This window comes from Amblyomma americanum, chromosome 1, assembly GCF_052857255.1.
Source record: "Amblyomma americanum isolate KBUSLIRL-KWMA chromosome 1, ASM5285725v1, whole genome shotgun sequence".
Classification (NCBI taxonomy): Eukaryota; Metazoa; Arthropoda; class Arachnida; order Ixodida; family Ixodidae; genus Amblyomma; species Amblyomma americanum.
The window spans coordinates 385135392-385162671 of record NC_135497.1 but is presented as its reverse complement, the minus strand read 5'-3'; the positions used below and the strand labels follow the sequence as shown (position 1 = coordinate 385162671).

The following is a 27280-nucleotide window of genomic DNA, read 5'->3' as shown; positions in this document are numbered from 1 at the left end:
GTGAATTTATAGATAACACCGTTAAAATTGACGGGTTGCTTAAAGAAATATAAATGTTTTTTTTTGTTTTTTGAGGGGGGGGGGGAAGGAAATGGCGCAGTATCTGTCCCACATATCGGCGGACACCTTAAAGAAATATAAAGAACATAAAGAACATAAATGCTACAATGGTGGCAACTCCCACAACCTCGTTTTAAAGGCAACGCTCCTATCTTTGCATACATCCGCATATGCAAAATAAGAGTAGGTAAAGCGGTGATACTGTTTCATCCTACGCTGAACCTCATTCCACTGGCGTGACACGTGGGCCTACGAGCGTGCCACATCGCTGCTTCTTTCGTTTCAAAGGGCGCCTCCATCATCGTCGCCACAACCACCGTCGACGATTCTCATCCACCTAGTAATATGTAAAGTGGAAATTCGTCTTTAAAGCTCCCATCCCATTCCATTGCAAACTATGTCACACAAAAGCAATGACGTAACATAGAATATGAATAAAAACAATCTAGACGTAGTAAATTGGGCATAAGAGCTTAAGTTCTGAACTATCTCCTCACCTTTTGAAGTTCGAGGGTTTTGCATATGGATATTACTTGCTACAAATACTTAAAGACTATCCAAGAATTCAGGAATCTTCCAAATCATTTTTGTACTTGTTTTTTTCGTCAGCGGATACATCAACGCTCAGAGAGACTGCGAGGTACTTCCAGGAATTTTTGACCGCCGTGCCGGGGTACTGACCCTCAGCAATACTTCACTAGACAAAAGAATAGAGCGTTTATCCTTCCCTGATTTCACTCGGACAGATGACGTTTCAATTATTGACGAACTTGCGTTTCATTTTGATGAGTTCACAAACATCAAATGCGATGTAAATGAGCTTTAGGTTCATTGTAAATATATTGTAAATGACTGTAATAACTCTTTTGTACAGCGAATCACGAAGAGCCGTGGATATCTGTGAAACACTCAGGTTAAAGTGCGGCTGAAACGAATAAAGAAAAAATCAAACTGAAAAACTCCCCTAACCTCAAAAAAGAAGTCTCTGACTTAACTTAAAAGCTTAAAAAACAAGTATGTAGAAACAGGTAGCGCTATTATGGTGTCTTATTGCCAGGTTACATCGCACCGGCACCAGACAAACTTTGGAGAAGCATTAACCCCATATCAAAACAGTGTGCGGTGTTTAATGTGAATGACAAGTTGACTCACGACAGCAAAGGAATAGCAAACCGTTTTGATACATATTTCAAATCTGTATTTAACAAAGCTAGTATCAGTTAACCTTGTTTCGATGTTACATACCGGCCTCCTATACCTGATGTTCAGATAACTGAAGAGGGTATTTTCAGTATGGTTCTTGACCTTGACTTCGGAAAATCTTTTGGCCCAGATGATATCCCGAATGGATTTCTTAAACGCTATGCAGAATGGGTATCAAAATATTTAGATGTTCTGTATGTGCAATCTTTGCGCCTTGGTCAAGTGCCGAGCGACTGAAAGACCGTCAGAGTCAAGTCGCTTCATAAAGCAGGGAATAAGCAGCACATTCAGAACTACCGCGCCAGTTTGTTAACGTCAAATAGTTGTAAAATCTTGGAGAACGTTATTCACAAACATGTCTTGGCATTCCTTGACGAGCACTACTTTCAAACAGCTGATCAGCACGGTTTTCGAAACGGCTACACGACAATAACTCAATTTGTTCAAACAATTCACGACTTCGCAAATGCTATAAACAACGGTAAACAAACTGACGCCATTTTCACTAATTTTTCTAAAGCCTTCGACAACTACTGCATAAGATAATCAAAATTCTTGAAAATCCTCAACTCATTAACTGGATATCATATTAACTTACTGCACGTAAGCAATTCATTTGTTTCAAGTCTGAAGACTCAGAAATACTTTCCCTTGAATCGGGCGTTCCCCAGGGATTGGTTCTTGGACCTCTTCTTTTCCTCCTCTATATAAATGATGTTCTTGAGAATGTTCCTGTAAAAATAAGATTTTATGCAGGCGACTGTGTTCTATACTCAGAAATAGAAAGTCCCTCGGATCCGGTGTTGTATAGTAATGCACTTCAGAAGGTTTTTGCCTGGTGTAATAATTGGCAGATGTCGGTAAATTTTGAAAAAAACTGTTTATATGTGTATTACTCACAAAAAGAATAAGCTAAGTTTCAATTACTCAGCTAACAGTATATTACTTTCTGAAGTAACAGAATACAAATACCTTGGCTTGTGGATAACTAACATCCACAAATGGAATATGAACATTGATAACCTAACAATTAACGCCTGCCGTAAATTGTTTTTTTTTCTCAGAAGAGCCTTAAAACTGTCCACATTCTATGTCCGTTTACTTGCATATAACACAAATATAATTCCGGTACTCAATTACAGGGCCCCTTTACACAAACCCTTTACAGGGACCCTTTTACAGAAACTAAGAAAAAGCTTGAACGGGTGCAGAAAAAGGCGGTTCGCTTTATTTACAATAATTTCTCCCGCACGTCAGTCATAGAACTTTTAAAACGAGCCAACTTGCCGCAACTAACCCAGCATAATCGAGTTTCCCGACAACAATTTATGTATCAGATTGTAAATAGAGACTACAACGTTGAGATCTCTGATATAATTACATTTTTTTCTGGGTATGTCACAAAGCAGAGGCATCAATTAAATAAGACACCATTCCGCGTAAAAAAAATTGTTTTAAATATTCTATTTTTTCAGGAGAGTAACTCACTGAAATAACCTAAATAATACCTCAGTGACTCAACCTTCCCATTATTTATTTACCGCCACTCTCTGCTAACGGCGCAAAAGCTTATATATCCCTTTTCTTATTTTTTGCAGTGCATTTTTTGCGTTTTTTTCAGTGCATTCTGTTGAAAAATGAAGTTCGTTGTAGTTACCAGGCAGTCTACATTGTTGTTAAATTTGTTCTGTTGCCTGCGATTATTTTTCTTCTTTTTTATATTCCCACCATTCTGAAATCTCTTGTGGATTGCAGTATCTGTAAATAAAATAATAAATTAAAAGAAATGGACGTTTCCCTATTTTTATCCAAACGTCCTAAGATAATCAAGGGAGGTGAAGCACAAACTTTAATCTCAATTCTAAAAGCAGGTGTTCAATAAAATTGTAATTGTACGTCTGTGTCAACCTTGTCTTATTCATTTAATCCTTTGGGTCCCCTTTCTACCATAGAACGCATGAGCAAGCCGAGCTAACCACTTTGTCTTGTCAGCTGTTGGTCACTCATCGTGCATGCAAATCATGTCGCTTTAGTTTTCGTTCATCCGCTAATCTATCGTCAGAAATGAACCCTTAATCGCTCTGCTTCTGGCATGACACATTGCTGGCGCACCGCAATAAAACTTTCATCGTCAAAGGGACGAGCTCAGGTACAGCTATAAAGCACACCCGCTGTGTGTTCCACAGCCAGTCTCTTTGGTTGCGCCTGACTCCATAACTTCTGCGGGGTGGGCCCAGCTTTTGTCTTCTGGCCTTGGATACTGCCATGTCTGACTACAGCCTCAGCGGTGAGAAGCGGAAACCAGCTTGTTGCTGAAACGGCTCTGCTCACAAACACGGTTTTGTGCACGCTTTACACAATTAGTTCGACGCGCCACCTGTTGACACTGCAGGGAAACGAAATACAGTGGCAGCGTAGCATGGATATAGCTGCAGCGTTTTCGCACGACCCCTTATTACGTCGCCATGCCTTCTAAGGATGGGCTACGAAGTTGAACAGATGTTTTTATCAGCACAGTCGGTTCTCCCTTTTTGCTCCTGGTAACTGGATGTCTTTCTGGTGTACCCCTAGGAACAGCCGCTACGAAGACACCACGTCGCGAGAATGCGCTCGCGCGAAATCTTACCTTTCTTCGTCCCCGAAATTGCCACAAACCATTCATATTCTTTGCCTATTCAGTCACTGCTCCACTCAGTGCGAACCTGCCTGCAAGAACGTAACCTGTTTGAACCCCGAGCGCACCCTGCCTCGTATTTAAAGCTCATATGACGAACAACGCTGCATTCATGGGGCGAATCTCCTTTAGGCAATGAATTGTACCATGAATTGCCTGTGCATGTAACGTTTTTTTGTCAGCATGCTTTTGGGGCACATGGTTATAATTGTAAGTAACAAGAACTTTCTTCTTTGCTCCATTAGCAGAGATTTAGAGTTTGCATCCAATCACCTACCACTGCTGCCTGACGATAACTAGCATAACCATGCGATAGGCACAAAACAGTTCGCCCGCTCAAACTACAACGGGAAGCCTGTTTGCCAAATGCAACAGTTACGGATGGATGTATGGATGGAAGGTAGGAGCATCCCCTTTGAAACGGGGTGATGGCAGTTGCAACCATGCTTGGCTTTTTTTTCAGTTTTGTATAACTGTGTTGTAAATTCTGATTAAAATTCGCCATTTTATTTAAATAAGTTTTCCTGCGTTTCTAAACTTATGTCACTTCTCTGTTTTTCAGCCATCAATCTTCCAATCGCTTAATGCTAACTTCCACAGCAGATTTAGTTGCATGACCATGTTATCTCCAAACCCTAGGGCCTCAGGAAGAGTGACTGTGCCTGCATCGACATCGGAATGGATACCATCACATTTTAGTGTGAAGTGTTGTGTTGTTTCTATAGACTTACCACACACAGCACATGTGTCTTCTTCGTTTTTTTTTTGTAGCTGCGCGTTCTTAGACATCCTGACCTAGCTTGACAGAGTAGGGCAATGCCTCTTGAGTCATCATAAAACGCTTCCTTCCTGCTCTGCCTTTTGCAGTATAGATATAGTTCTACACTATGCTTCTTTTCCATTCTATCTATCCTATTTTTACCTCCCGCGTTTTCAACCCCCCATTTAATGCTCTTTTTTCTTCGTCCTCATGTCTGGCATACTTACTGGTTAGCTTCCTAGTTCTTTCCGCCAGTGTAAGTCAACGCTCTTTCTGTATAGGTATTTAAATACCTTAGCTGCCCACCTGTTGTCGTCGAATTTCCTCAGGCGTTCTTCGTATAGTATTTTACTTTGAGCTTCCCGTGCTTCAAACGATGTCCAGCCCATATCCCCCTGTACTGCCTCGTTTGTGATTTTCCCGTGGGCACCTAATGCTGATCTTCCAACAACTCTCTTATTTACTTCTAATCTCGATTGAACCTCTGCCCTTAAGCAAAGAACCGCATTCCCGAAAGTAAGCCCCGGCACCACTATTCCTTTCCAAATAACCTCTCAGCACTTCATACCTGCTGTACCCCCATAATGCCGTATGTTTCGTTATCCCGGCATCTCTTCACCCTTTTGCTATGAGAGACTTTTCGTGCTTTTCCGTGTACATCTGCCCTTCGTTTTCCCATACGCCGAGGTATTTGTATTCGGCCACTCGGGGTATTTCATGGCCTTGTATTGTAATCAACTGATCAGTTATATCGTTGATAATCATCACACCTGACAAAGTTGCACTAAAACTGAAATATAGACTGTCTCTATCGACTCCACAGCAATTAACCAGATTTTGCAAATCTTCCTGGCTATCTGCAAACAGTAAAGCGTCGTCCGCATAAAATAAACCAGGTAGTCGTTGCTCAACAACCTTTCCGCTTAATCTGTACGACAGATTATAACCTATAGTTCTTCTTTGTAGCCTTCTTTTCATACTTATCATATAAAGCACGAAAAACAGTGGTGATAGAGGACAACCTTGCCTTAATCCTTTGTGTACGTCGACAGTTGTCGTACTCTTAATTCGTTCCTATGTTATTTTGAACTTTATTTTTAAGATATATTTCCTGTATAAAATTAATTACCTCATAACCGATACCTTCATCTTTCAACACGATCCACAGGAGTTGACTGTTCGCTTTGTGGTATGCACCGCTTATGTCCAGGAAGGCTAAAAACAGAGGTATGTTTTCCGCCTTGGCTATTTATATGCACTGGGTAAGCACGAACAGGCTATCATCTAAGCGCCTGCCACTTCTGAACCCATTCTGAAGTTCTCCGAGTATTCTATTACTTTCTACTCATCAATGCATTTTTAATTACACCGCCTGCATCCCCAGCCTGTATATAACTGATGTTATCGTAATCAGTCGGAAGCATTTTATGTTGCATTTATCGCCTTTCCTTTCATAAATCAAAATTATTTTACTCTTTTTCAAGCTGTGCGGAATTAGCTTATTTGTTATGACTGCCTCAAATGCTTTCATCAGCGTTTCCTTGCCACTTGGAAAAATTCATTAATTAACTTGATTTGAATTGCGTCTATCCTTGTGGAAGCGCATTTTGGAATATTTGATTCCGCCTTTTTACAGTTAAGATTGGCCAGTTCTAAGCGGTTTTCTATTGTGTTATCCTGTGTTGATTCCACATTTGGGACGATTTCCCTATCGTCTTTCCAATATGACTCAGCTATAACTAATGCAATGAGTTCACAGCGTCATCTCCCTCTAACCAATTTCCCTCCGCATCGTGAATCTGTTCGTGATTTCTGTGATTCGCTTTACCAAGCCGACATATATGGTTCCAGAGTTTTCTTGACCCCCCTTTTGTTGCATCGCGAACTTCAGCCAGCCAGCGATCAGAGGAATGCTTTAATTTAACCTGGACTAGGACCTCAACTTGTTGTTTTTTTTTTGATAAGATTCGATTTTCTGGACTATTTCATCTTCAGATAACTGCGCCCTGTTTGCTTTTCTGTGTTCCCGCGATGCCAACTGACGTTGTTCGATGGGCTCCCTAATTTCCTTATTCCACCAACTTCGTGCCTTCCGCTTTCCTCTCCAGTGGTTTTCTCCTTTTACTTCTTTTCTTTTTGTACAAATGAGTAGTTCTAGCTGATTATAATCCCACTTTTCTATGGGATGTTTCTCTATTGCTTCCTATATGCCAGCCGCAGTTCTCGCTATTTGTTCCTCATTTATTTTGTGTTCTCTTTTTTACTTCTCTGCATTTCTAGTTTCATTAGGGCTCCGAACTGTAGAATAATACGCTTATGATCATTTCCCAGGCTGTACTTCTCCTCTTCGTCTATTTCCATTAATGCGAGCTTGCTTTACATCCCCGGCGACAATAAGCAGCATAGTCAATGGTCGCTTGCCTGTTACGGGATTCCCACGCGATTTTTCCCTCACACTTAGTTTCTCTATTTACAATAACTAGGTTGTGTCGCTTACGGAAGTCTATCAACAACTGCCATCTATCAACTCTGCCACCGGACGGACGGACGGACGGATGGATGGATGGATGGATGGATGGATGGATGGATGGATGGATGGATGGATGGATGGACGGACGGACGGACGGACGGACGGACGGACGGACGGACGGACGGACGGACGGACGGACGGACGGACGGACGGACGGACGGACGGACGGACGGACGGATGGATGGATGGATGGATGGATGGATGGATGGATGGATGGATGGATGGATGGATGGATGGATGGATGGATGGATGGATGGATGGATGGATGGATGGATGGATGGATGGATGGATGGATGGATGGATGGATGGATGGATGGATGGATGGATGGATGGATGGATGGATGGATGGATGGATGGATGGATGGATGGATGGATGGATGGATGGATGGATGGATGCGGCTGAACCCTTTAAATCGGGCGGTAGCTCAAGCCACCTTGCCATGACTTATGAAATTTTACTCTTGTCTTCATTTTTGCCACCAATCAGATAACCTTCGCTTGGTTATATCTACCCGCTTAAAATCTACTTTCCCTTCACTGTCCTTAAACCCCAATGCCTTGGATAAATCAGTCCCGCTGCTTTCCACTGTAGGGTGAAGCCCTTTACAGAAAAGTATCAAGTGTTCAGCCGTTTCTTCCTCCTCTCCGCACGCAACGCACAACGTGTCTATCTCGTGGGACCTGACTCTATATGTCTTAGTCCGCAAAACTTCCGTCTGGCCTCAAACAACAAAGAGCTTCCCCTACAATTGTCATACATATTTTGTTTGGCAATGTCCTGCATAGAGAGAGAGAGAGAGAGAGAGAGAGCATGAAAAGGAAACGCAGGGAGGTTAACCATATGTGAGTCTCCGGTTTGCTACCCTACATTGGGGATGGGGGAGAGGGGTTAGAAAGATGACAGAGAGGAAAACGCAAAAAAAGAAAGAAAAAAAGGAACGTGCACACATGGAGACAAACAAAGACAAGGCGTTCCAGTTAGTCTTTCACACAGGCCGGTAGATTGTAAGAAGCGCAAAAGCACTTGCACAGCCTTCTTTTGCGACGGTAGGTCCTTTCGATGTTGTAGAATTCTTTTTTCGGATAGCGGTTGGTCGTCCAGTTGGTCAAGTTCGTGGCTAAGGCATGCCCTCTGTACACTGTACTGCGGGCAGGAGCACAATATATGGCCAATTGATTCTTCATTGCCGCAGTGGTCACAGGTTGGGGTGTCGGACATCCCTATGCGGAAGGCATAGGCTTTAGTAAAGGCAACACCCAATCAAAGTCGATATAAAAGCGTGGCGTCTCTACGGCGAAGCTGTGATGGCGCTCGAAGACTTAATGTTGGATCAAGTGAGTACAGTCGCGTATTTTTTAAATATGGCTCATTCCATTGCGACTCGGTGCACTGCCGAGCAAGTAGGCGGAGCTTCCGTGCCGCGTCAGTTCTAGAAAGAGGAATTGGGACGTGGCGCTCCTCAGTATGGACTGAGCGGGCAGCGTGATCCGCCCGTTCATTGCCGATAATCCGCAGTGACTTGGAAACAACTGGAACGTTATTTCATGGCCGGCATCACTTATATGGTGTAACTAACGTCTCTGTGATATGGAAGATTAGTTGTTCGTGCGGTCCGCGTCGTAGAGGTGACAGTAGAGACTGCAGGGCCGCCTTCGAATCACAGAATATTGTCCATTTGTGTGGCGGTTCATCACCAATGTGATGAAGGGCAGTTAAGAGCGCTGGGAGCTCTGCTGCCGTCGATGTTGTCGCGTGGGTCGTCTTAAATTTGATTGTTGTAGCTTTCGCTGGAATGACGATTGCCGCCGCGGAGCTGCTTGGAAGGACAGATCCATCAGTGTAAATATGCGCTGAGTCACGGTAGTTCTCGTACAAATGTAGTAGCGTGAGCTGTCTAAGGGCTGGTGATGACAGATCAGCTTTTTTCGAGATACCAGGTATTGCGAGGTTGATTTTTGGCTGAGCGAGGCACCATGGAGGGATCGAAGGTCTCGCAGCCGGAGTGAAAGAAGCTGGCAATGATTCATCATATGCAGTTATCGTTTGGCTGAAAGATATGTGTGGCCTATCCGCTGGTAGAGAGGCTAAATGGTGACGAGGATTCCTGGCTAGATGCCTTATATGGGTCCTGAGTACTTCAATTTCAATGTGGGTCTTGACAAGGTGGTCTCTAGCGATTGCTATCGTAGCCACTGTTGAAGCACTCTGAGGCAGGCCTAGACAGATCCGGAGCACTTGACCCTGAAGACTTTGTATTATGCGTAGATTCGTTTTGCCTGTGTTGTTTATTGCTGGCAAGCTGTATCGCAGAAATTTCAGAAAAAGCACCCTGTACAGATGTAACATGGCACTAGGCGACATTCCCCAGGTCTTGCCAGCGGAAACTTGAACAGGTGGCAGATGCCTGTCAACCGTTTTTTCACGTATGATATGTTTGGGCTCCATGACAAGTCCCTGTCGATTATGACACCTAGAAACTTGTACGATCGGACCCGTCGTATTATTTGGCCATTTATCATTACACTGTAGTTTGCCATGGGTTTGCGCGTAAATGTCACTAGTGCGCATTTCTGTATGTTCCCAGTGCTGATTTCGTCAGCATCACTGTTTTCCCCAGAGCTCTCTCTGTTTTTTTAACCTTTTTCATAACTGATAAGTGCTGATTTGCCCCCTTACTGCTGTCCAGATATTTGCTTCTAAATTTTCTAGTTCGCTTTCTCCATTTCGTATCAACATTCCTTATATACAGGTATCCGAAAACATTCATAGACCACTGCTTTTCCCCCATTTTTCTAAATCGCTCCTCAAAAGCTATCTTACTGCTAGCTTTCCTGCTCTCGAACAACGTCCATCTCATATCACCCTGTACTCCCTGATTTGATGTATTGCCATGTGCTCCCAAAGTTAGCCTCCCTACGCCACGTTGTTTAATTCCTAACCTTGCTTGAACATCTGGTCTCACGCACAGGACCGCATTACCGAAAGTCAGGCTAGGAACCATCACCCCTTTTCAGATTCCTCTTACCACTTCATACCTATTGTAATTACACAGTGCCCTATTTTTCATGACAGCTGCCTTCCTACTAGCTTTATTCATTACATATTTTTCATGCTCTGTCAGATACTTAGCACCGTTATTTATCCACACCCCAAGATACTTGAACTTATCCACTACTCCTAGCTTGAAGTCTTGTATTCTATGCTCGCCTACCTCATCATAAATATCATGACTGCAGATTTTTTCTTTACTAAACTTTAAACCTAATGTATCTCCCTCTGTGCCACATATGTCTATCAACTTCTGTAAATATTCCTTGTTGTTAGCCATTAGCACAACATCATCGGCGTATATTAGTCCCGGTAATGACTATTTATTCAATTCTCCTTGCTTGAAAAAAGAAAGGTTGAAGCCTAGTCCGCTCCTCTCTAGCTTGGACTCCAACCCTTGCGGGTAGAACATGAAAAACACAGGAGACAGAGGACATCCTTGCCTAAGCCCCCCCTGTATCTCTACAGGCTCTGATAGATTTTTTGCCCGGCCAGCGCTGGCAGCGCCACCCAGCGGCGGGCAGTATCCACATTCAGATTGTGGCTATTAACGCTTGCAGAAGCAAGTATTCACTATAGTGCTGTGGATTTGAGGGATCAGTGGCGGTTCTTAAGAGGGATGAAAGGCAGTTCGACTACCCTTTCTGAAGTTAAATTGTTTCTTCATTTTGCTTAACACCAATGAAATTTATGGGCATGAACACGTGGTAGCTTGTCAATATGTGAGAGAGCGTGACCTCGCGAGCACTGCGAGTGGCGTCACGGATGGAACTCGCGCGGCTACGGCTGTTCGCCGAGCGGGTGTGCTTTGAGCTGTCTCGTGGTCTCGGACGTCTCGACGTGTTTGCCTCAAAGTGTGGTCTCCTGTGCTTGCTGTCTATAACGCTGGCAATAACCGTTTAAAAAATGCGCGCGCACAACACGCACACCCAGGAACAAGAATTATAATGGCGTCTGACTCTTGAATGTCTCCTGGCACTGATAGGGGCATACTATATTCAGAGATTTTTTCCCTTTTCCCGGCCCATTTTTTCTGAAATATCTGGTGTTTTTTCCCGATTAAGATGTATATCTAGCCATGAAGAGGCCGATTTATCCTGATTTTGTGCATTCATATTTGTTATTTTATGTCTGGAAGATTATGCAGCTTTGCTTTGAATTTTTTTGTTCTGTTCAGAGTTTTTGTTCAGTTTTCAAAGTTTCACTGCAGTGTTTGTTTCTTTTCTTGCACTGTACTCATAAACCAGGTTTCCAAGCCACAAAACTTGTTGTTCTTGTTAATTCATAGCAAACTGCACTCACACATTTTAAAAAAACATTTTTCAGCTGCCGCAAAACGAAAAAAATCGGACCTCCTCGCAAGTCTGGTTTCTCGTAGCTTAACCAGTCAGCTTCTTTCTAAAAAAACTTACACCACTACAGTGCCGAAAAGCAGCAGTGGCACACTTTGAGATCCATTTATGTCGAGTGAAACACATACCTGTCCAAAGCGCCATAATCAGGGGCCTCATTGGGAAAGAATTTTTTTCTAATCATTGGTTTATAGTTTTCTTTGTCGCGCGCCGAGAATATAAAACAGACCTGGATTAAACAACCCTGTATACCAGTGGGCGTATATCTGAGGGGCGACGAAACAGTTGAAACTGTCGGCCGCACAGGACGGACTGTGGAATTTCTCGCTCCTCTCAGTTACAAGTACGCACACAAGACATCCTGCCAATCAAAGAAAATGTGCTGCCTTGGCGGCTTATGAATGCCGCAAGATTATAGCTATATATGTGCATGTACATGCCAGCGTGACTAGCCAATCAGTGGCCCCACCTTTGACAGCAGGCCCAGCAGGCGGCACGGCACGTGTGCGCTAGCCGGAGGTGCATCGACTCGTCTTACAACCGTAGCCGGGAGGGGGGGATCCTGCACGGGCCGTCACTCACGGCGCTCGCCAGGTGGCGGGGTCCGTATCGCACTACACGCATTTCTGTGTTCACGCTTATAAATTTCAAGACTGCACATTCTCAATCATACAATCATATGCTGAAAGGCTAACAACCTAACGTCGTTCAGAAAGATGTGGATTGAGTTTTGGGATCTTTTTCTGCAAATTCGTAAACGGGCTTATTATTTTCAGGTTTCAAGCTGATAATTACTAACGTGGTGTTAATATTCATTCTCTCCTGATTATGTTAATTTTTTTGCCATATTTTGAGATGATTATGAGACTTCATTGTCTATTCCTGCCATTCCAGGCCTCCTTGCTGTACAGGCTTCGCGAAATGGATTTTTGGCAAGAGTTAAGAGGGGTGATGGAGGTTTAACGTCCAAAAGCGACTCGGGTTATGAGGGACGCCGTAGTGAAGAGCGCCGGGAATATAGACCACCTGGGGTTCTTTAACGTGCACTAACATCGCACAGCACACGGGCCTCTAGAATTTCGCTTTTATCGAAATTCGAGTGCCGCGGCCTGGATCGCACCCGCGTCTCTCGGGTCAGCAGCCGAGCGGCATAACTCCTTAACCACCGCGGCGGCGGCGTGAATTAAGAGAAGCTTGACATTTGTAATTGGGAGGGCGCATTTTGCTGCAGCTATTAACACGGGCGGGGAAATAAGCGAGAATTGACGACTTGCATTGCGTAGACGCTGAGTTATGTGCCAATCCACGCCAAACGTCCCATATGTTGCACTTGACCATCTGCAATTTCTTCAAAAAAAATCATGGAAACTTATCCTAATGTGCGTAATGAAAGCCTGAAATATTTTGGCCGAAAAAAAATTTATTCTTGAGGTGAGGGCAGCCTGAATATTTAGAAAACGTGAGAAACCAGGCACTGCTTAATAATTAATGACTAGTTGAATTAATTAGAAAACACTTCAAAACATTTTTCGTTGAAATTTCCAAATATTCTCTTTAAAAATAATTCAGAGCGTGCAGTTTTATACCGCATAAGCTTTTTTTAAATTCATAAAAATGTCAAAATGTACCATTTTTATCAAAGTTTTGCTCTCAGAAATTTTTAAACAGCTGTTTTGCTGCCCTGAATGTGTGGTATCTATAATAAATGTTACAGGTGATGAAACTGTGCACACCAAAGTAGAAAAAAGTACTAAATTTGCAAAAGTGCGTTTTGAGCCACAAACTGTCAGTAATTTTACCCTGAGGTGGTCAAAGTAAAAATACAAACTGTAGCGGGTTCGCGTAGAAACCTTTATTGGCTTTCCTGCCTGTAATTTGTATTGAGGTGATTTTTGTTTTGAAGGGAGAAAAGAATTTTTGAAGTTGAGCTCTTGGGCCGCAAGTAGTGTCGAAGTTCGAACAGACCCCCTTTGGCACGGGGCGGCCAAGAGAAGAACAAGGGTATTCAACGTGCTGTCTCGCATGGACCACGATTCGCCAGCATAGTGGCTCGTCTAAAGCTGTCGCTGGAGTATTAATGTAAACATTGCACTGATTAAATCAAATACAACAAACACATCACATCGGAAACAACCGGGCATGAGCCTCTGACGGCCACAAGGACCAGGTACCACGTGGTGCTGCTGCGTCGCGGATTGTTTCAACACCGCATCGTTCTGGTCATTTCCAGATAGGCGTCTCACAAGCTCTTATGCTGCTGATTACGTCTGTCATGAAGCTGACAAGAATTACAGACTGCGACAGCACCACGCCGAACAACTAGCTCACTGGGGCATGTGCCGCCCTAGCAACGTTAAGAAAATCGTTTCCCACGAATACCTGTTCGACTACTCAACGTTCCCATGCTTGCCTGCAGTGCAAACCTCACTTAGAACATGAACAATAGATTTCGCGTTGCTACAGTGTCGGCAGTATCGTGCTCTGCGGTGAAGAGGCATTAAGAGATGACAAAACTTGAGGCCAGAGAGGTCAACTTCAAAAATTGTTTTCTCGCTTTAAACATAAATGACTTCACTAACAATTTTTGAAATAAAGGCAATAAACCGTTCTACGTAACCCATTATTGTTTATATTTTTACTTGAGCCGTCTCAAGGTGAAATTTACGACTATTTGTGGCTCAAAACGCACTTTTTGCAAATTTAGTATTTTTTTTTTACTTTGGTGTACACAGTTCCATCACCCGTAACATTTATTATAGAACTAGACACCTAGAGGAACGAAACGGCTATTTTCTAATTTCCGACAGCAAGTTGATATTTAAAACAAAAAACGACGAAAATGACACAGTTTCATACTTTCCTTATTTTTTAAATATTTATGCCGTGTAAAGCCGCATGCTCCGGACTGTATCGAAAGGCAGAATCTGTGCAAATGTCAATGAAAAAAATTTTTAAAGTGTTTTTTACATTTTAACTTGTTATTTTCTATTGAGCATTGCCTGGTTTCTCGCCTTTTCTAAATATGCAAACTGCCCTCACTTCCCGAGTAAATTTTATTTCGGCAGAAATGTTCCAGACTTTCATTACGCACATAACGATTAGTTTCCATGATTTTTTTTTAAAATTGTAGATGGTCGAGCGCAACGCCAGGGACGTTTTGCGTGGAATGACCCTTATTTCTCCGAAAAGATTTTTAGGATATCCCCTCGACACACGGCGCTAATTACTCTCCTTTCGCCGTACAAGGTCCGTTATTTCCAGTATGTTCTCCAGACGCCCTGAATTTACGAGTGAACACGATTGGGTGATGCTAAGAAGTTCCGGGACAGCTCGCTTTTGCTTAGAAACGCCGCGTCTTTCCCACATGCAGCGCGTCACATAGCCGCGGCCGTTGAGACCTCCATGACCACCATGTGCTTGGGTTTCTGCCACCCTCGTCGCCGAGTAATTTGTTATCTTTAATAGACACATATTCGGCGAATAAATGGTTAGCTCCACTTTCAACTTCAGGCCTGCCAGTTTTTTTTGTATATGCGTTTCCATTGTTATCGCCACCGTCACCAGTACTTGAGAATGCGAACTCAGGTGGATCGGGCCCCTTAATAACTGCCGCTTATGGGCCAACTTCGCCGGATAATGCGTAGCCTCAGCATCAGTTGAAGGACAACACTTCAAGCGCGAAGTAACTGAAGTGGAAACTGGATGTTTACCTTATAGGTTACTACAAAAAACAACTAGAAATTCAAGACGAGTTTTTACTATTTGATGATTGCTACAACTCGTAAAGGAAAAAAACGATCTTGCAGGTTTCTTTTTCTAATTTTTTTTACGCTGCCCTATATCTCAAACTTGTTGCCTTATCTTGCTGTGTTTTATGAATATCTGCTTCAGTTGTTGGTTTTGTTTGACCCTGTTGTGAGGATTCTCACATGGCTTGGTGGGGCTAGAGCAAGTCTGATAGAGATTAACACAGCAACCTAGCTTTCTAAAGCCTGGATGGTTTCCCGCATTTAAGCAGCCCGGTACGGCGCTGATGCGCTAATCAAGCGAATGCAAGCCTCTTACTCCCTTCGACGCTGCGATGAGTGACAGTGATTTAGTGCCGAGGAACACAGTGGAGCCGCACGCACTGAAGCTACATATTTAGGGGCTGCTGGGGATAGCCTTCTTGGCACGTTAATATCCATCAAGAAGGCTTTTAAGGGCGGCTTTATTCGAGCATAGGGAATATCACTCTGTTATCCAGGTCCTAATAATTACTCCAAAACAAAAAATCTTATGCAAAATTGTTTCCTATTTTCATTCAAGGTACTTTGCGATGCTGTTTTACGAGTACATTGCTCCGATTTGGGTAAATTTCCAGCCGAAGCGGACAAACTTAACCACTCATGAAACGATGAAGATCAGCACGTAATAAAATTTTATCAGAGAAATATTCTATAGTTTGAGAGAAAAATTATTGCTGCACGAAAACAACCGCGTAAAAAAATTTTAGTCCGCTCGTAATCGGAATAAAAATCCAAGCTTATTCTGCAGCCCTCTACTTGGCGCTCCTTACTGCCAGAGTCTTTCGCGCCTAAACACAGAATAATCGAACGTCTCGGTCTGCTAAAGAAGACGCAAACTGTAGGGATCTGCAGTTCTGTCATTACTAAGAAGCCACTTTCTCAACATATTCTAGACATTGAAGCTACCACCTCTTCTACGGAGAAGACCCTGAACGCGCACGAATTTTGCTGCCAAATACTCATTCACAGCAAGGCATTACCTATATAGTTTAATAGCAGCCTAAACGATTAACTCATATTTATCAAACAGTGCTAAGCAAATTGGGTCGTATGCACATTGCGCTGCTCGGAGGTAGACGTAAGAGCGTCTCTCCAAAGAACGTAATGATGGAAAACGAGGAGGGCGATACTTGGCAATTCAAGAAGATTCCGGCGCCGCAAGAGGGGCTGCAAAGAGATACTCAAGTATCTTAATTAGTAGCAGATCAACAGCCACTTCAAATCCGCCCGGTGTGCTACTGCCTGTTACAGAGTATGCTGCCGTTTTCCTCGTTGATGTGCAATGCGCAAGCAACGATTACGGCGTGCATAACAGATTGGTCTTTTTTTTTGCGCTCTAGAAACGCGGGGTAATGAATTAGCTACAGGAATTCGAGCGCTTTCACTACCGAACAAAGGTAAATCTGTGTTGACCCTCATGCCATAAAATTTCCCATCCGCTCTAAACGAATGAGCGTTCAGGTGTGCTTGCTAAATCGGCGAAGAGGTGGCTTGTGCAATGACAGCGCTCTGCCTGCAGGTTTCAAATGCGTTTCGATTGCGATCAAGTTATGGTGCTTCATGGGCGAACGTTTTAGTGCGATGCTCACATACGAAATAAATCTGAATAAAGTGAAAAGAGGGCTTTACACAGAATTTGTCATGCATCACGCCTTGCGCTACACTTTTCCGATGGGCAATATTAGTAATTACTTTCTTCTCCTTAAAGAATTCTGCGAGCTAGAACCAAGGTCAACTACACGAATGTGTCAGCTGAAGGAATGCATGTAAATAAGTGTGACTCTCTATGCGCACTGCTTGTTTGACGTTCACAAATATAGATATTTTTAAACTACGCTATCCTCGATTAGATTGCACGTTAGTCATTAAATATAAGGTGACGCCCCAGGTGCATCGCCGAGTGTATGTAAGGGCCGTGCTAAATAGGTAGTGTTTAAGTGGTCTCTATCGGCTACTGCAGCCGCTCATCGATCTTTTTCCTTTTCCTTTGCCTACACAGCCAGTGTGCGTGCCTAACAGATTCAGAAGAATAAAGCGACGGCAGAGAGCAGAGATGAGCTTATTCACGATTCCAGTTTTGGAAACATACGCCGCAACGCACGAGAAAACAAACAAAGACTTCGGTGAAACCATTATCGTGTGACCCACTTCCAAGCCCCCATTTTTACTCTCGTGTAGCGTTAGAAAAATAAAGAGGAAGCCGAGTCACGCCATATATCAGCACGATCCCGCAACAACATTATCAATTTACTGAAAATTTGGAAATGCAGTTCTTGTGGACTCCAACGAAAGGAGGCCGAATCCAGGCTCATTGTTCACTAAAATGCTGTACGATATTTCAGGTGCACTGGCCTGTGGGAAGAAGCGTGACCACTACGCGTCTCATCAAGACCAGATAACCACACCCGCTAGCAGGGAGTATGCCATAAATTAAGACATGACCTTTACGGCGATTTGTGCGAGTGACCCGTAAAAATGTGGTTTATTCAGTGAGATATCCAGAGCAATATTTAACTCACAAAATTCGAGTACCGCTTCTTTACCTTCCGTGCTAAATCAAGACCTCTTACCGGCTGCCGCATTCGGTGGAAAGCAAATTTTGTCATTTACGAACTAAACTCTGCCTATAGCGCTATTTTGCGTGCCTTTCGAACAAGCAGCGGAATGCAGAGGGATCCTTAGGGCTAACCTGTCTGCATGCCGGCTCGCACGTCGGTATTAATGCTTTGATTCACGTCGAATGCGTCTGATACCCCCGCCACACGGCAAACTTAATGTCATTCCATCTGAATGCCATTCGATGCATCGAATGTCATTCGGTCTCCTTTGGTGCGATATGGTAAAAAATAATGTCATTCGAAAATGATGGCAATGAAGATCAGTGAAAATAAAATAGAACAATTGAAAGACATCAGCGCGCATAAAAGATGGTTGAAATTATGTTGTGTTTCAAAAGCAGGTGAGGACATTTATGTATAATAATATAAGCTTAAAATATTATTTCTGGCAATTCTACAGCACTTTAGGCATTAAAAGCCAAGCCAAGTAACAATTCGACCACAAATCCGATAAACGTAAATAAACAAAATGGCTGACGCGGAGGCGCGCGGAGCGTGGAAATGACTTCCAAACGGTGAAGTGCTCAGTTACATCTTTAAGTACTTCCGAGCTAAACGAACATGAAACGCCAACCAACAAGACACACGCAACCCAAAATGGTCGGCGGTCACGGGAAAGGCCCTGCTTCGCGGTCGGACGCTGCCGTTGGCTGCTGCTGGGACCAAGAGTAGCAACTATCCACGACAGCTTCTAGTGTCAAGAGGTTCGCACCAAAATTCATATTTCTTTAGCAGAACTAAATAAATACAATTTCTAACTTTGGCAGTGCGCATGCTATTTTTTTTTTTGCGTCGCTTGTTTCTGCTGCATATCTGGTGTCCAGATTACACATTCGGTTCAAGATCGAATGCGAATGAGTTCCCCAAACTCATTCGATGGCGAATGCCATTTCAACCTAATTACATTAAATATTCCCGTGTAGGAGCCGATTGGTGGCATTAGGTGCTAATCTCATTCGGTGGGAATGACATTAAATTTGGCGTGTGGCAGGGGTGGCGCCGACACTCAGAATCGACCCCAGAACGGCCACTCTGAATGTTTGCGACCCTTGTGAAAGCGCTTATTTTCAAAACATGTGAAATCAAGCGTACTCTACAGTGCTCTTGACGTCTCTCGTTGCGAGCAACCGATACTTCGATTGCAAGGCTTACTGGATAGGGTTTTTGTATGCGAAGAAAGAAACGATGCAGGCAGGTTACTGCTGATGCAATTTCGGGGAAATCCATAACAGGACTTCTTGCAACCTATCTCTCCGCTTCATTCTAAAAAGGAAGCACACAGTCCTTTTTTCGGATGCCATCTTCGATGCAACAGAGTGGAGTGAAAGAATACAAGAACGAATTTCAAGGAATCTTAGCAAATGTTTGCTAAACTGAAATGAGCAAGCACTCTGCTAATTTCACGCGCTCTAAGTGAATTAATGCACTCAAGTGGCTCTTAAACGCAGCTGCCTCGCACAAATTTTAATTCTAAGCGTTTATGTGATGTTTATAGCTTTTTTCAAAAGTAAAACGCCTAAGTAGCTTTCTTCTAGGACACAGAGTCGGGCTTTTGTAGCATCCGTGGAAGTCCTAACTTATTGGCGGCGCGAGAACTATTCCTCCTCTCTTCTTCAAAAGGCTTCGAGTGTTCACGATGCACTATGAGCCACCCAGCATGGCTCAGCCGGAAATGCCTTGGGCTCTTTACTTTGCGCAAAGGCTCTACTTGGCACATTTGATTAAATGCGCTGAACTTCCGTATTTAACACTGCCAATTTCTTGAAATGGGTAAGTTCGTTCATGACTTTATATACCGTTTTAAGCACAAATGGATGTCGGGTCGGAAATGGTTTCAGTTTCTGTAGTCACAACAATGCCCATCTATAACAGATATTCTCGTTGCATTTTCGTCGAAAACAAGTTTTTTTCCGTGATTTGTTACTGAGATTAAGATGGACACAAGCGTGGATGGCAACACAATCCTCTACTTCTCCGCCAGGTGCCTAGCAATACCAAAATGACGGCAGAGTGGAATTGCCAAATATGGCGCTCCGAAGTGTTGCAAATTAGCAGCGTCGATATTAAAGTCTTCCAAGTTTCGGGGGAGAGTAATTACTTCACACATAGCGAAAGCCGGCATTTTTACAAGGAAAAAGCACATTAGTGCTTCCCAAAATGATAGCTCAGTTGAAAAATGCAATCCTAAAAATAATTTAGGCGAATAACATACGCAATGCATAATACGAAGTTTCAGCAGGCGAGGGATTGCAAAAAAATTTCGGTTGAGTGAAAATGACATTCCAGTGACTTCGCTCAAAGGATATTTTACTGCATACTCTTGCCATAAGTTGGTATGTGAGATAAACAAGTTGCTTTCACATTAGTAATGACCTGTTCAGAAATTACGATGTTTGACTGTATTATCGGAGCAATAATATCTTCTAATATATTAGGCATCGGCACAACATCTCCTCAGAAATTAAATCTGTGGAGTGCACATACATGGCAGTGTGGGGTCCAGGAGCACGCAATTTGCTCTCTTCAAAAGTCGCCCTATTTTTCAGCTGTGGCTCCCGCTTCCTGTCCACTATTTAGTTTTGTTGCATGTCAGTCCGACAACACAGAACACAGCTCAATTCAGGGGCAGCTTATCAAAAGAAAAAAGCAAGCACATTTGCGTGCATTGCAAGAGGACTCAGCCCAGTCAGGAAAATGTCGCTGCGACTTTTTGTCAACATTTCCAAGAACTGACAACATTTTATTCATTGTTATATAATTATTCCTACCATGTCGTTGAATTTAGCTGTAACTAGAAGCTCTTTCTTCAATACTGACCCTATACCGATGGTGTCATCTTTCCAATTTGGCCTCAAGACCCTAAACTGCGCGGACAGCTCTCGGTGTTTTGCCGCAGTCAACACGGGAATCCAAGATTGGGTCGCATCATTTGCTGCGGTGAAATTTTGTGGGGCCAGATTGAAAACGGCAGAGGAAATATGAAACTATTTCTTCGGAAGGGGTGAAAGGAGCAGACCTTTAGCAAAATTGCGCTCAAAAATAGGATGTTGAAGTTAAACAGGTTCGTACATGTAGGCAAATCTTGGGATAGCTGGGAAGACAAGCGATGCAGCTTTTATAATGATTGCTCTGTTTAAGCTTTATTCAGCAAGAAGCCACCACTGGCATACTCCACAAATGTGAAATTTTCTGCTTCGACGAGAAATTGGGAGAAGGTTGCGATCAGAAGCCTTTAAAACCTGCACCTAAATCGAAGCAGCGTGCCCTCCTTTGTCCTTGATGTTGGAGATGCCAGGGCCTTCTCAAAAGATGGCATAGTTAAAGGCATTTATTGCACAAATCTTAGAAGCATTTTTTCTCTTGAAAATGCATCATGAAACTATTATGAGCACTCTACAGTAAAACATCAACTACTTCGTCATGCCGGTGTAACAAAATGTGTGGTGACTTTATGCTTGCGTTTTTATGATCCGCAACCTCGGAATGACAAGAAGTTGCTTAGATGAACGTGCAGCCGCCTTAACGATCCTTTAAGAGACGTTGTAATTCCGTCACAGTAGCCAAACATCAAATTGCGCTTTATTATGCGGTTTGTATGATGTAGCTATAGTAATTACCGTAAACTGAGGCGGGTATCGGTTCGTAATGAAGGCATGACAACTTATCCTGTTAAAACCATGAAATGTTCCGCATTATTTTACTCAGTATGGTACCAGTTAGTTTTTTTTTACTTTTTTTTACAAGTTGATGCATTTTAAGCCTGGTCCTATATTTTTCTTTCTCGATCTTTTAACCTCACAAAATTCATCTCACAGTGTTGAGAAAGCATCACCTTTAAGTGCGTGGTGTGACGTAGGTGATACACAGAGTTTTCGTCGAACTGTTCTGAAAATTCATAAATATAGTGTCACAGAAAGGAAAAGATACTAGCAGAAACTATCAGCCTAGTCGGTTGTCGTCAGTACTCAGAACATGTTCAATGGCTAGCTCATTTATTTTTCCTTATTATCGTTTTCATTAGCACAGTAAAGTGGTCATAAGGTCAATACCGAGTTCGCAGCAGTGGAAAAAAGAAGGCATAATAACTTTTTGAATTCAAGAAAGAACAGTGTCCTAGAGCAACTGAAGCGCAAGTCAATGTGGTGGTTTGTTCGCGCACAAAAAGGAAACAGTGCATTGGGTCCGTAGAAAGTAAAGCTTGTATGCAACGTCCACTTTAGACTGGGTGCAATTTCCCTCCGCTATTTCAACATCCCCCACACATTCGCTTGTTTATTAGTTTCAAAAACGACGGCTACCTACTTGCCGACGGCTGCCCTTTTCTCGCGCCTCTTATCCTGTTATTGTCATCCTCTCGGCAACTTCCGAGTTTAGAATGCGAGTACCGTTCTTGTATATGCTACGCGTGTTGAATGGGCGTGTAGTGATGTCCTTTGATGTTCCCGCCACAGACGGATATCTTCAGCTCGCTTCCGGCTGCGAGTCATTTCTTTCTAGGCATCAGCCACTAGATTAGTTCATGGGCTTCTCGGGCATAGGGTGACTGCACCTACCTGCGTTGACCTGAACCATGCTTCTGTCTTTGCCGGCCACACTCTCGCGCGCTGCGGAAAACTCTGTGCCGATTCGCTTCCTCTCTGCCCACATCATGACGAATCAGACGAAACGTGCGGCGCAAGCCCTCCTCCTCTCGTCCTTACTGCAGCCGTGGACACACTTGGAGCTGAACTTCCCCATGTGTGTGTCTCCTCTCAGTAGCGATTCTGCCTTTGGTTTGCCATAGTTGCTGTGGTGTGCTCCACGAGGTTTTTATTTGAATAGCATTTATGTTGCCGTCCCGCAAAAACCGCCCACTTTCTGTGTAACGAAATTCTCTGATTGGTAGAGAAGGCGCAGATGTGTTTGTACCTCCAAAATTTGAACGTCTGAGTACTAAAAGTCCGAGTACCTTCCATTGAATTATCACGTGGAATTATAGTAATCCGACCCAGTTTTACGCCGTAATCCGCCAACTATTACGCACTCATCCAACGTTTATCCACCCAATAATTCCTAAAACATCACCTTCATGCACCCACTAATTGCCACTAATCTACCATAATTAACCAACTAGTGAACCTTAATTCATTTTCTTGTGCAGGCCTACTTCCAAAATTTGGGAGTGGACCAACTTCTAAATGCCATCACAATTTTTTTTTAAGAATGCATTAAAGGAGGCCCCAAGTTTTTTCTGCTTCTTCAGGCGTTCTCTTTCAAGCCCCATCTGGTTATGCTTTTTTCCTTCCTCTATGGTTTCTCTCCACCTTCTCGCTACTGTCATGTGGGCAGATTCGCTTTTATTCTTTACCAGTTCAGGGCCGTCGCCTTCCTAAGGCCCGGAGGTAGCTGCGCCATCATAGGCAACATCCGCTGGGATTTGTTCGAAGGAACACCAGTCGCCTAACAAAGCTCATTTTTCTAGTGCAGCTGGTCTCGTTTCTAGAAATCTTTGGCAAAGAAAACTCCTGAAATTTTAACTAAAGTTACGGGAAAACCAGTACAAGTTAGCCAGCGCGTCAGCAGCGCCGGCTCGCTGCCCTGGTGGAGAGCGTCATCAATCTCAGGTCGCTGTATGGGTTGCGTCTCTTGCTTTCCATGCACAGCATCTGGGCCACTTATGACATTTTATTCTAAATTTCATTGTGTTGGTCGTTGCATCTGCCGACGCGCTATCAAACTGGAATGAAACATACCAGCAATCACTAATAAACCTTTCAGCCGCAGGAGATTGCGGTTAACGGTATTACTGTAAACAGACATCTGCCTAAATGGCGGTTTTAAAGAGGCACCTACACCGTTCCAATTCCTTTACTCTAATAATTTATTCCGACACTAAGAAATATCCTCGGTTCATCTCCTGGTTGTTTGTAAACACGTGGCCATTTGAGGGAGAATATGTGTACCCTGATCCGAGTTTATTGTCATCGTTAGCAGATATTTTTTCCTCACTTTGGCGAAAAAGTCGGCATAGGAGATTTGGGTTGGTTCCGCTTAAAGTACCACTCCGGGGGCTTTAGAGCGAAAGCTTTACTTCCCGAACAAAGCTGCAAAAGCCGATTCATCGCTGAAGCCTTGACCTTGTCCTTGACCTTGATGAAATAAATATAACCGCGACTGGGATTGAAACCAACGCCAGCGCGAACAGATACGCTTCACTGGCCACTGCTCGAGAGCACTATCCTATTGCCGCAGCCGATCACGTGTCATGTTAAACTGCAACGCACTCTCGCTCGGCTGCATTGCACATCGTGATCTTCATCAACTTCCATCTACGGCGCGAACAGATCCGACCACCTTAACCTCTCGATCAAAGCTTACATTGAGTTTAATATTGTCGCCAGACGTGCAGACAACCCAGCAAAGCAAACACATGAGCCAATCAGGCTAAACACATGCTTTTGCATATCTAATATGTTTAGCTGCATTAAAAGCCTATCATTTTTTACAACATTTTTAGTTTAGAATAGCATCACATTCCTTGGAGTTTCTTGCCTCTGGCACAAGAAATTGTGCTTAAAGGTACGAAGGAAAACATCTTTTAACGCAGCACAAATAGAAAACTGAAACCGTAAATCGGTTCGGGGCCAGGCATAGTACTCCTCGGGCTTGACGCAGCAATGACGTCAGAATTTCTTGGAAGAACCCTCGTCCACGCGTTCAATGGCAGAAATAGTGATTGAATGTCATGACTCCGTTCATAAACTGCTACGACGACCCAATAGAAACCTGAATATTTTGTTCTTAACGCGAGGAGCGGGAACCAACGTGCAGGTAATAGTTTCAGCGTCGCTAACGCAGTGTTGCCCGCGAAAATCACCTTAACTGAGGCCAGGGATAACGTAAAATTCTTAAACTATTTGCGTAGGAACTCATTGCGGGTACGGCTGCCAAACTTGATGGAGATAATCAAGACGGGGACAAAAACCTTCAGTACACTTTTTCTTAAAATAAGCGGATTTGAAAAAAAAAATACTCCGGAGTTGCCCTTTAAGCCTGATCGGATCCTGTTTGGGCAGACGCATTCACATTCTTATGGCATTCGCTACGAAGGGTATTCTCTTGTAATGCCAATTGTCAGCGGATAAACGAGGGCATTTTTCTGTTAATTTTTATATTTTTTATTTCAAGTACTGCAAACCCTTCCAGGTGCTATAGCAGGAGGTTACATGAAAATGCAATTGAAAACAAAATTTCACTCATCAAGAGCACATTATGAAGAGCAAAATATTAAAACATAAAAAAGAGTATACCTCAGCAAACCAAGAAGGCTAAATTACTGACAAGAAATCTGAAAGTGATTTTGAGCGAATATTGCAATGTAACAACTTCCAAATCTCCGCGGTTAGTGAAAACAAGCTACATTTCAAAGCTTTAGTACGTGCAAAACTAGGTTGAATAATAAAAATGCGAAAACTCGTTGTTAGAAACGGTGTAGATGGTGTAGATAAATAGATATGATTACATTTAGGTTAATATGTTCGAATCACATTTGAGTGAGTTTGAACAAGTAATTCGAATTCCGATTTGAGCCGAGTGCTTCTTCTCTCACGATCAACAATCGAAGCATGCAACGTATCATAAATATTCGTAAACAGTCCAAGAAAGCGGCATTTTTGAACTTCACTACCAACATGGTAAGCACCGAGAAAATGAGAAAGCATTACTCTCGATCTTCTGGCAACACCAGATGGCTCGCTCACATTTCTCGAGAACCAGATGCTCGGAGCTTACTGTTGTCCTTGTTAGACTTCGAACACATTAGTGATAGCTAGAGCAGGCCGCCTTATTCTCTTATTCTGAGCCAGTAAATCTATGCTGCTGTCCCAGTATCACAGCGGTTCGCAAAATCAGGCATATTGTGTGTTGGCATTAAAATTGATCGTCGACTTTCGTCTTGTCATGACCTAGATTGCACGTGTGATGCTGTAAACAATGAATTAATCCTTCTAATGTAAACTATGCAGTTTATACCGACCTCCTAGTCAAAATACAAAACTCAAGTAAGTTTTTCAAAGATAATTATGGCAATAAGCGGTCACAACTTTGTCAAAACCGCGTACGGTACGGCGCAGCCGAGCGTTTTCTTACCGTAACGTCTAGGCCATGCGAATGGCACTATGGCCGCTTGTGTCAGCAAAAGCAGCCGTCCGTTGCTCGACAGTTTTCGGCTGTCCTTTGTACGATATAATGAAACCAGTGGATTCGCGTACTTGTGTGAAGCGCAGGAGTAAGCGATGCCACCAGCCCTAAGCAAAAGAGCAACGCATATGTGTGCGTCGCTTTCCTCGCGCTTGGAACGACGAAACTGACTGAGTATGTGATAAGGCTTGATCACTCATGAGCTCGGCTATTTACATTTGCTTTATGTGCTTACTTCCACCTTTCGCGCGACTGGGATGTATTAAAGACTCAACAATGCAATAAAGTGTGGTTGTTAGCGACTTGCTGCGTCCCTACGTCTGCTTCGTCTTGTAAAATTACTGTTTCACCGAAATGAGTTGCTTGTATTTTAAACAAGTATAGCGTTCACGGGAGTGTTACGCCAACCAACCTAGTGCTAAAACCTAGTGTCATTGCGAAGTGGCAGAGTGCCATCACAACGGGTGCACGAGAGCGCCTGCCGAACAATGCAGAATGGCACTTCGCCTTCTGCCAACTGTAGCTGAAAGACGTTCGCCGCTGGTTTCTTCAGTTACTGTACATGCTTCACGCGCACTGTAATATAGTTTTTGCATAGCATCGCAGCGGCTCCTCCTCAAAGGCTCCCAAATGTGAGAAATTTAAAGAAAAGTTCCTAAGCGAGTAGAGGGCCGTAGAAAATAAAACCCTGAGTAAGCAAAATTAACTGCTGCAGTTTCCTCACGAAGCCGTTATATAGTTGTGAAATTATTTCCAAAAGTCACCTTTAGCTCCTTCCTATGGGCATGAAAAATAGGCTCCCTAAGCAGCCTTCAATAACTAATACCTGCGTATGAATGAAAAAATTCTATTTTTCATTTATATTTTTTGTTATATCGCAGTGGTGTTATGCCTGGCATCACCTAAATTTTTGACTGCGGTATGCATACACTATCCCTTCAAGGCGCTTGTTCTTCAAAACAAGCATGAGCGACACACGGTACGTAGTGCACGTGTCGTTTGTGCTTATTTGCAATGGCCTCTTTCGCCCATGGTGCTCATACAGATGTCGCTGTGCGTGGTATTGTC

The 27280-nt window shown here is 43.3% G+C and overlaps 1 protein-coding gene across 1 annotated transcript in view; it reads right to left on the bottom strand.

Moving 5' to 3' along the window:
• Window positions 1-27280, bottom strand: part of LOC144122935 (RYamide receptor-like) — a 94535-nt gene that overhangs the window by 4060 nt on the left and 63195 nt on the right. The window lies entirely within an intron of this gene.